Here is a 10,414-nt window from a genome sequence, read left to right on the forward strand (position 1 = left end):
TGTGTGTGTATGGCAAATGCGAGTAATTAACACTTGAAATTTTCAAGAGCATTAGACGTCGTTCTCGCTCTCTCTCTCTCTCTCTCTCTCTCTCTCTTCCTCTATATCACTAAAGCTCTGCTGCCCGGCTCGCCCTCACCTCGTCTCTCTTGCTGTCTCGCTCTTGTTTGCGTCTGAGTGCTGCACTTGAATTGCAAACACACACATACACACACACGCACACAGACAGATTTGCAAATGCAAAATAGTCAATTGAAAAAGGCCAAAGCCCAGTCTAAAGCGTCACAGTTCAACGAACTTTACCGTTGCGGGGCGCTGCGAAATTTTTATCGATCCTGCAAGAGAACGAGACGCAAAACAACAAAAACAAAAGCAAGAAAAAAAAAATGGCAGCACTTTAAAATGGCCGCCATAATATTTATGGCAAATTGAATATATGAAAATCGCATGAATTTTTTTGCAATTTAACAATGACAAAAATAAAGAAGAGAAAAACAAAGAAAAAAATTGATGTTTGACTGTTTTCTGTTGTTGATTGGATGTTCTTACTGATTGTTGTCGTTGTTGTTGTAGCTGTTGCTGTTGTATGCAGTTTGTTGTGCACTGCGAATTTACATAAACTTAACTTGGGGCATTCCATTGTATGCCAAATATTGCTAAAGTTATGAATAAAACATGCGCAAATGGGCAAAATAAATTCCATCAACCGGGCAAACAAACATCAACAAGCAAGGAAAATACAAAAAGGAATTGCAAATGAAAATGGAAATCACAACAACAGGGACAGCAACAGCAACAACAACAACAACAATGGATCCCAACGCAATCGCAATGGCATATCGAATATGGACTGCGAGTTCGTATAAAAAAAGAGCTTGACAACCCAGTTGAAATAAGGATAAGAGCTAGGGCTAACAAGTGAAACTTATAGAGGAGGTAAGTGTCCAAGAGCACCCAGTGGAAATAGGTAGAGGAGTGGGAGATACAAGTGAATCTACTAGAGGAGCAATATGGTGAAGAGAGTTGAAATAGGAAATTAAAGCCTGGTAATTTAAATTTTTGGAATATTTTTTAGGAAATTTAATTTATAAATTTTTGTTGTATGCCCTATGCCTGCTGCATGTGCTTACAAAAGAATGCATGCAGCTTGTCTAGCCGGAACCTCTCCTAAGTGCACCAAATAATGGTTTCATATTTATAAATAGCAAAAGTTTTATTATATTTATATGTTTTTTTTTTTTTTTTGCTAGGACTATAAATGTGTTAAAATATTTCGACAATTTTTATATAAGAATGGCCTATAATTTGAGTCTTTAATACATATAAACTACTCAATTCATATACATATTATCATTTCATGATGAGTATAAAAATATAGAGAATCTAGGGAATAAAAGTTGTATTCTATAAAATAATTGAATTTTTCTATATTCTAGACATTTATTTCCCTAACTTTTTACTCTTACAAATCAAAAATATTCTTGCTCTTATTTCTCTAACTTTTTTTTCCCTATAAATCAAAAATATTCTTGATGTAATCTGTACTATACTTTGTCCATATCTTATAAATTATTTATAGAAGAATAAATTGATATTCAAATTGGTAATATATTTATATTTGCTTTATAACTTATATACCTTACCATCTGCAGCTAGTCGGCTGCATAAACCTTTTTTCTACTGGGCTGTGCGTTTAGGTTTTGTTGTTGTTGTTTTTTTTATGTTTACTTTTTTGTTGTTGTTGCCTGTGTGTGTGGGGTGCGTGTGGTGGGGGCAAACAATGGCTGACTTGATGCTGCTGACAGTGGTTGTGCCAGCATCAGCAGCAGCAGCAACAATACATTGCCAACTCTTGTGCTCCCATGGCGACACAGCAGCCCACACGCACAAACACATACACACACACACACACAGTTGACAGATACTTAAACATTTGTGCGCACAGGCGCAGTGCAAAAGAAATGGCCGCCAAACGGCAAATAAAAGACAGCAGCTCTATCGGCAACATCATCATCATCAACATCATCATCATGCTGCCGAGCATTATGATCATTCGTTATGCGCATAAAGTTTTTCCTACAATTGCGGCAAACATAACTCATGACATTTGGCAGACGAGGCGAACGCAGCTGCCAAACGCAAAAAGCAAACGACGCTGAAGCCGAAGCCGATGCTGAAGCTGAATCTGAAATGCTGCCAACAACTAGAAATAAATACATAAATAAATAAAATAGAATACGCAGCATGACAGCCAGCGCCAGCCTGGCCAAAAGCCTGCTTAGCCAAGCTACACTCCACAGCTGCCGACTGTCGACTGTGGCCGCAGCTGTATCTATAGCCATAGCTGTTGGGCTGCATTCGTATCTGTATCTGCCGATAGAAGTTCAGCTTTTGATGCTAGTTCCATGCATATCGACTTTGGCCGTGATTACGCTTACGTATGGCCAGAGTGCAAATCAACTTGTGGCCAGGGGCATCATTAAAGCTGGGCCAGGGTTTTGGGAGGCATTTATAGAGTGACGCTTCAGGTGGAGTAATTAATTTAAAGTAATGCAAGCTGTGTGGCTGGGTTGTAGAGGCAGTGTATGGGGATAGAGGGAGAGAGAACTGAGAATTTAACTTTTAGCTATCTGTAGTTCTGCATGGAAATTGTGGAGTCCAAGGTGTTGCATGACCCATTAATATCAATCAAAAAATATGGTTCTCTTTTGATGAGTTGACTACATTTTATGTTTAGTGTTTTAGTATTATAGTTAGTATACATATCATGCAGTGTTCCCAAACAAGAGTCAGACTATTTTAGATAGCTATATCGTTAAATTTTATCGATAACATAGATATCAATACAAAGGAATCACTTGCCGTCACTTGCAGCAGAATATTTGGCAACATTCAACTTTAGCTTAATTTTAAGTGAAACTTTTGGCTTTACCTCAAATTTTTAAGATCTCTAAAATTTGCTTTAAACCTTACATCAATGAGTTTTATGCTATATTTGCACAACTAAAGTAGCTTATAGAATATAAAATATTTTATTCTATATATATAAATTAAATATATACAAAAAACCAAAAAAAAAATTTTTTTTTAGTATATTTATTTAAAATAAATATTTTTACATGCATATATGAAAATTTGCTTTTACTATTTAAATTTATTCTTTTCATTTTTTAAGTATATTTTCATTACAATATATTTTTTATTATTAATAATACTTTATCATAGAATTCGAATTGTCAAGGGGATCAGTTATTTTTTCGATAAACACAGAAATTTAATTTATCGAGAATTATGGAGAACACATTTTTTTCATTGTGAAAGAACTTTTCGATTCATACCGATTTTCGATTTAGCGGTGTACTAGCTATTCAATTTCGACTGTATTACTCTAAATTGCTATAGTTAAATATTAATCTATTGATTTTCCATACATTTAAATTACAATAATTTAATTTTATCAATAATTTTTTATCATATTATCTGCAGTTCTTGCTACAGTTTCTTCAGCTGCCTCAGCTTGTCTTGCTGTGTGGGCTGCCATAATTGTTTTTGCTTGTTGTTGTTGTTGCTGCTGCTGCTGTTGCTGCTGTATAATTCCAATTGCCGTGGCGATTTTCATGACCATTCGGAATCTGTAGATTCATGTTGCTTTTGCGCTTTGCTGGAATTATGCAAATGCCAAAAGGAAGCGAAATTGAAAATTTGATTATGCAGCTGTTGTTGTTGTTGTTGCTGCTGTTGTTGCATGCTAATGCAACATTTGCCGACAATAGCAACTGCAACAGCAGCGGCGTGACTACAGCAACAACAACAGCAACAACAACCATAATGGAAGACGAACCAAATGCTCCATACAATGCGCGAGACTACATATCAGCATGTTGGCCAAAATGGTTAAGCACCAGCTTAAGGCCAGGAGCCGCTAAGCTGCAAGAAGCTTTTACACTGCCAGAAAGACTCACGTTTGACTCGCTCGAGCCGCTTAGCAATTTGAACTGAAATTGCGTATACGCCATGTTGGCCAGCAAAGATTTCTATTTGCTGTTTGGTGCAACCTCGGCGAAAAGTCGAGGCTGTTTCTCGACGTAGGGTATGTTGACTATGACTTGGCTTGTGACACACGCTGAATTCAGAATTGAAGGTCGGCTCTTTTCTTCTTGACAGTGCAGCTTCAATATGATGATTAAACAAACTGAGAGTAAATGTTATTTTAACATGATAAATAAATTTTTTCCAAGGTATATACATGGGAAATATAACAATAATTCACTATAAAGATCATTTATTTCTAGAAACAACTTTTCGTATGAGAGAAACTTAAAACGAATCAATTATATAATCATAGCTGAGTTCTAGTAACAAAAATTGAGATTTCAAGCTAATACAAGTTTTTCTATCTCTCTATTTATCTCTCGAATCGGTTCAAGCTTATCAAAATTGACTAGTGTAAGCCCTCATATGATATACACACACACATATATTACTTATGTAAACTTATAATAAAATGCAGCTTCCCTATCTCAGTCAGAGTATATGCGAGTCGGCTTGAACTTCTCTCAACTTGTTACGTCTTACATGCCATTTTCGTTTTTTCGTTGATTCGTAGAATTTCGCAGGAATCGAATTGAAACATTGAACAGAACACAAGCAGCAGCAGCTACAATTCAATACAACAATGCCACCGAGCAACAGCAACAACAGCAACAACAATCACTGACAGCGACAGCAGACGTTGCAGATACATATATCCCTAGGTGTGTGTGTGTGTGTGTGTATGTGTTTGCCTTGTGTATGTTTGAATGCTGGCCATTTCCAATGTCCGCTAGTCGATTTGTATGGCATTCGAAATGTTAACTGCCAGCAGCTACTCCAGCAGCAGCAGCAGCAGCCCCAACAGTCCCAACAACAGCAACAGCAACAACAACAATGGCTAGCAATCCACATCAAAGTACGTATACGTGAGTCCTACGCAAACGCAGCCAATCTTTAAAGGCAGCCAGAAATGCCTGACAGCTCGAGCAATGTATGAGAGTGAGAGAAAGATAGATAGAGAGGGGCGCAGAGGGGAGAGAGACGAGGGACAGCGGGAGGGAGGGAATATGTGAGGATGTGCAGCGTACCAATTGGATGCCTCGACGACGACGGCGACGACGACGATGCCGTCTGCAGCCAGGCAGCGCAGATATCAAATGTATTGATAAGCAGAAAGCCTTGGCTCGGCATGGCTTCAGCACTGTGGATACGCTGTGGTCAAAGGCTTCAGAAGGCCAGATCGACGACGAGGCGGCCAGGCCAGGCCGTTGAATACACTGTTTAATGCAAAACAGAGGAAGAACATGATAGATAGAGAGGGAGAGAAAGAGAGAGAGAGGGGGAGAAGAAAGTTGGAGATAGAGAGAGAGAGAGAGGGAGATACAGAAAGAGATGGAGAGAGAGTTAGAAATATAGTTAAAGCGAGAGTTTGAAAGAGAGAGAGAGAGAGAGAGAGAGAAAACGAAAGAGGGAGAGAGAGTTGTAGAAGGAGAGAGAGATAGTAAGAGAGAGATAGAGAGAGAGATAGAGAGAGAGGTATAAAAAGAGAGAAAGGTAGATTAAGAAAGAGAGAGAGAGAAATGGAGAGAGCTATTTTCTATTTTATGGAAAGGCCCCTTAAATAATATCAGTTAGTCGAAAGGCGATATTGAGTATAAATTATATTGTACAATTTGTTTTTCAATTCACTCATTTTCTCTCTCTTTCACGCTCTCACTTTCTCTCTCTTTTTTTTTTCTTTCTCTTTGCCCCAAAATTAATGTAATCGACATATAGAAGATGAGCCAGAATCTTTATTCCACCAGGAATCTTAAGAACTATTAAATATCTCCCTGCACAGTTTGACAAATGCAGTTTTACTATTTTATCAATGATAGCTAATACTTTTATATGGTATATTCCATAAATTTTCCATACAAAAATCTCATTCCTTGCCAACTTCTTGAACCACTCAAACAGTGCACATTGCAGTCGTGTATAGACGCATGCAGTGTCCCTTGTTGTTTTCCAGCGAAAACGGCTAAAACAACAACACCAACAACAACAGCAAAGATGAAAAGAAAAAACAATGTTGGACTGTTGGCTCTTTGGGTTGCTGTTGCCTGTTGCCGGTGGAGGTCGCAACAGACGTTGCAAGCACAGTGGCAACTGGCAACTGGCAACTGGCAATGGCAATGGCAACGGCAGCAACGTTGACGTGCGGTGGCCATTATGTAGCTGCTCCTTTGGGATACCAGCAACAACAACAACAACAACAACAACTGCAACGGCAACAGCAACAGCAACCAGCTCGATGGACGATTGACGATGGTTGCTGCTCAGGTAGATAAATTCGTAATACAACTGCGAGCTGTCTGCAACAGCAGCAGCAGCAGCAGCAGCAGCTTCTACTCCTTTGCTTGTCCATTGTCCAGGTCTGAAGTCTGGGACATGGCACATGTTGCAGCCAGCCAGCAGCCAGCAGCAGCAGCAGCAGTTGCAGCATTTTCGTTTTAACTTGTTGTTTTTTTCTGTTTCTGTTAGTCTGTTTTGTGTTTGGCTTTTTGTTTTCTGCTTTGCAAGCATTTTGTATTGTTTTGTGTTTTGTGTGTGTGCGGCTTATCCAGCGCTTTCAACGCCTCGCGATCAACTTTGCTGTGCTTTGCTTTTTGTGGCAACAACAACAGCAACAGCAGCAGCAACAGCAGCAACAGCAGCCACTGGCTGTGGCAGTGCCTTGTGCCTCGCCTGCCACATAATTCATGTTTCACGCCCGCTTCTCGACAAATTCAAAATGGCAGCAGCTGCACAGATATTTTTAATCAAAGGTTTTACGAAATTTGCTTTGCAACCAAAAAATTACAGACTTGCGATTTGTGGCATGCAAAAGGGGCAACACAAAGCACGGAAAAAAACAATGAAAAACAAAGCGAAAAAAAATTGCTGCTGCCGCCTTCAGCTGCTGCCTGCTGACATCGATAGTTCGTTGGCTTTACGGCCAGATTGCTAGTTGGCTAAGTGATAGAACACGATATGCGAATCACAGTCGATGGACTGTTCCCTGTGTGTGTGTGAGTGTATGTGTGAGTGTGTGTGCGTGCTGCAGCTTTGATTGCTGCCAGCTGGCGTGTCAACTTCCGCTTTCGGCTTTCAGTATTTGCTCATTACTTCAAGTGTTCTGTGTGTGTGTGTGTGTTTGTGTGTGTGTGTTTGTGTATATGTTGCATTGTAAGTGCACATTTCCGCTGCTTTGGCATATTTGTGCAGGTCTTGAAAAATATTAAATAAATAATAAGCAAAGCAAATTATGGAAATGCATCAGAAATTTATAAATGTTGGAATTCCTAGGTGGGGTATGCCCCATGTAAAATTTAACTTTAAGTTAAAATATATATTTAATTATATATTAAACAATTTAAATATCTCTTTCATATCTTCAAAAAGCTGCTAATCGAAGCCATTAGTAAGCATAACTTATTTATTGGCATAATACCCAAATTCCACTGAAATATATGGATATAGCTAAAATCTATAATATTCGGACTCTAACGTAGTATAAAAACTTAACAAAATCGAGCTTAATTATTAATTAGTTATCAGTTAAGTAGAAAAAATACGTATTAGTATATACCTTAATATATAATGACATTTTATTATAATAAATATTATACATTTTCTGAATATATATTCCCTAAAAATATGTTCAGTATACCCCTGCCTAAAACCCTCTAAAGAGTATATCATTTGTTATAATCAATATGCAAAAAGTGCGCACAAAAGCGCGCAACAGCAATAGTTGCCGAGTTGCACCTTGCTGCAACTGCAACAGCTGCAAGAGCAACAGCAACAGCAGACGTCGTGGCAGAGGCAGCCCTATCAAGTCGCACAATTTTATGGCTGTCAAAATAAGTTGGAAACAACAACAACAACAACAACAGTCGCAGCAAGAACAGAACAGAAAATGTCCAAAAACAGCAGCCAAAAAATTGTCAAAGCGATTTGAAATCGTTGTTAGATTGGAATTTCGACCCAATTAGGAAATTTTTCGACTGCTGTTGATGCTGCTATTGAATGTTGCTGCTGCTGCTGCTGCTGCTTGTTGCCGTTGGCCCTTTTCAGCGGAAAAATGCAAAAAACCAAAAGGAACTTCGGCTTTGGGCAAGGATGCCACAAGACATTGGCCAATAATCGAGCGATACATAAAATATATTGTTATGTCTGCGGTGAGAAAACTAATTGACGATGACAGCGGCAGCAGCAGCAGTAGCAGCAGCAGAGACAGCGACAGCAGCAGCAGCAGCAGCAATCGCAGTAGAAGCAGAAAAAACGTTAGCAACAGCTGGAGCAGCAGCAGAAACCGGAGCAGCAGCAACAGCAAACAGAGTAAGACTAGCAGCAGCAGCAGCAGCAATCGTCGAAGAAGCAGCAATGTTATCAAAGCAACAGCAATTGTAGCTGCAGCAGGAGCAATCGGAGCGATACCAGCAACAGCTGGAGCAGCAGCAGTTAGTAACAGCAATATTAACAATCAGAGTACCAGCAATTATGTCAGTAGCAATATCAGCAGCTGCAGCAGCAATGCCAAAAGAAAGGAGCAACAGCAGCAATCGAATGACAACAACAATATTAGCAGAATGAACGCCAGCAGCAATATCGGTAATAGCAGCAACAACAGCAGCAACAATCGACGCAGCAGCAATTGCAGCAGCAGCAGCACTACCAGCAGCAGCAGCAATATCAACAGCAGCAGCAGCTATCGCAGCAGCAACAACACCAGGAGCCATATCAATAGCAGCAATAGTAATCGCAGCAGCAACACCGGCAGCAGCAGCAGCAGCAGTAGCAGCGGCAGCAACAACAACAACAACAAGCTGCCAGGAGTCAATTCTTCTCTTTTTCTTTCTTTATTTATTTATTTATTTTTATTTTTTTTTAGCTTCACTCGATCGATTGCACGCTTTTTGCTGTAAGTGGCCTTCGTAGATTTCTATTTGCAGCGGCTTAAAAGAGGCAAAAACCCCAAATCGTTTAAATTTATTTATACGTTCGGATATAAAAGGAGCCGCCAATGCAGCAACAGTAGCAGCAGCAGCAACAACAACAACAGCAAGAGCAGCAGCAATCATTTTGTGGCAGTTGCATGAAATTATTGATTTGTTATTTGTTCGGCAACGTTTGCGGCGCGAGCTTGTTAAAATGCTTGCAACTCCACAATTGATGTTGTTGTTGTTGTTGTTGCTGTCGTCGTCGCCGTCGTTGTTGTTGTTGTTGTTGCTGTATGTCTGATTGCCTAAACTAATAATTGTATCTTAATTTCTGTTTTATTAATGCCAATTGGCCAATGGCAATTGGCCATTGGCAATTGCTGTGCGGCATCTGTTGCGACCATTGGCATACTTGCCACGGCCGCACATTTTTATTGAACAACTAGTGAAATTTTATAGCGTGAGGCAAACAAGAGGGAAAGAGAGAGGGAGACAGAGGAGAGAGAGGTTTGATAATGTTGATATAGTTAAACGAATTTGTTGATTAAGTTATAATTTTCTCAAACAAATATATAATATGTATTACATCAGTGTGTATATATATTTTTTTTATTTAATATATATACTTAATATCTTAAATCTGAATGTGAACCGGACGCAATATAAATATTTTGAAACATTTCTAACTAAAACTAAACAAGCAATTTATCATTTAAATTATCATTTCTTTAAGTGAATAAAAATACAAAAAGAATTTTCAACTAAAATCCTTGCGCGCCAAAAGTAATATGATAACATTGCAAGAACCATTTGTAATCGATAAATCCTATATAGAAATGCCACTGGCTGGCAACGCGCTCAGACAACAACTGCACAGTGGCGCCTCTATATGTCCTTTGTCTAGTGGGGAATATAAATTATAAATTGTCTGCAAACTTATATGCCTGTGTGGTGATTATGATAGCTCTGCGAATGTACCTTTTGGTGTGAAACTTAGCTAAATCGAGTATAGTGGTGAAGTGCAAGAATATTTAGTGGGGAACATGAGCGAAATGGTGCGAATCCTTGCTAAGAGAGTATGTGGTGACCACCTGTGGTCAATATGGAATTTAAATTTGAGAGCATTGACATTGTTTGTGATTTGAAACTTTGCTAAGTGAAGTAATTGTCTGTGGTTGATTCAAATTCTGCGTAGAGGAACATTGACTGGCCTATGTGTGGTCAATATGGCTGCACTGTGTGGTGTGAAACTTTGATTCACTGTGGTCAATGCACCTTGGCTTTTCCTAAGTGCTCAACACTAATAGAGTTGAATATTTGCTTTAAAAAATTTTGAATGTTGGCAAAGTTGATCAAGAATCAATTTGATTATATAAATTGAATGTAATATTTCCCATATTTTTTAAAAGTTTAAAACA

Source organism: Drosophila navojoa, chromosome 5 (assembly GCF_054131105.1).
Source record: "Drosophila navojoa isolate 15081-1374.11 chromosome 5, UAZ_NAV_1.0, whole genome shotgun sequence".
NCBI lineage: Eukaryota > Metazoa > Arthropoda > Insecta > Diptera > Drosophilidae > Drosophila > Drosophila navojoa.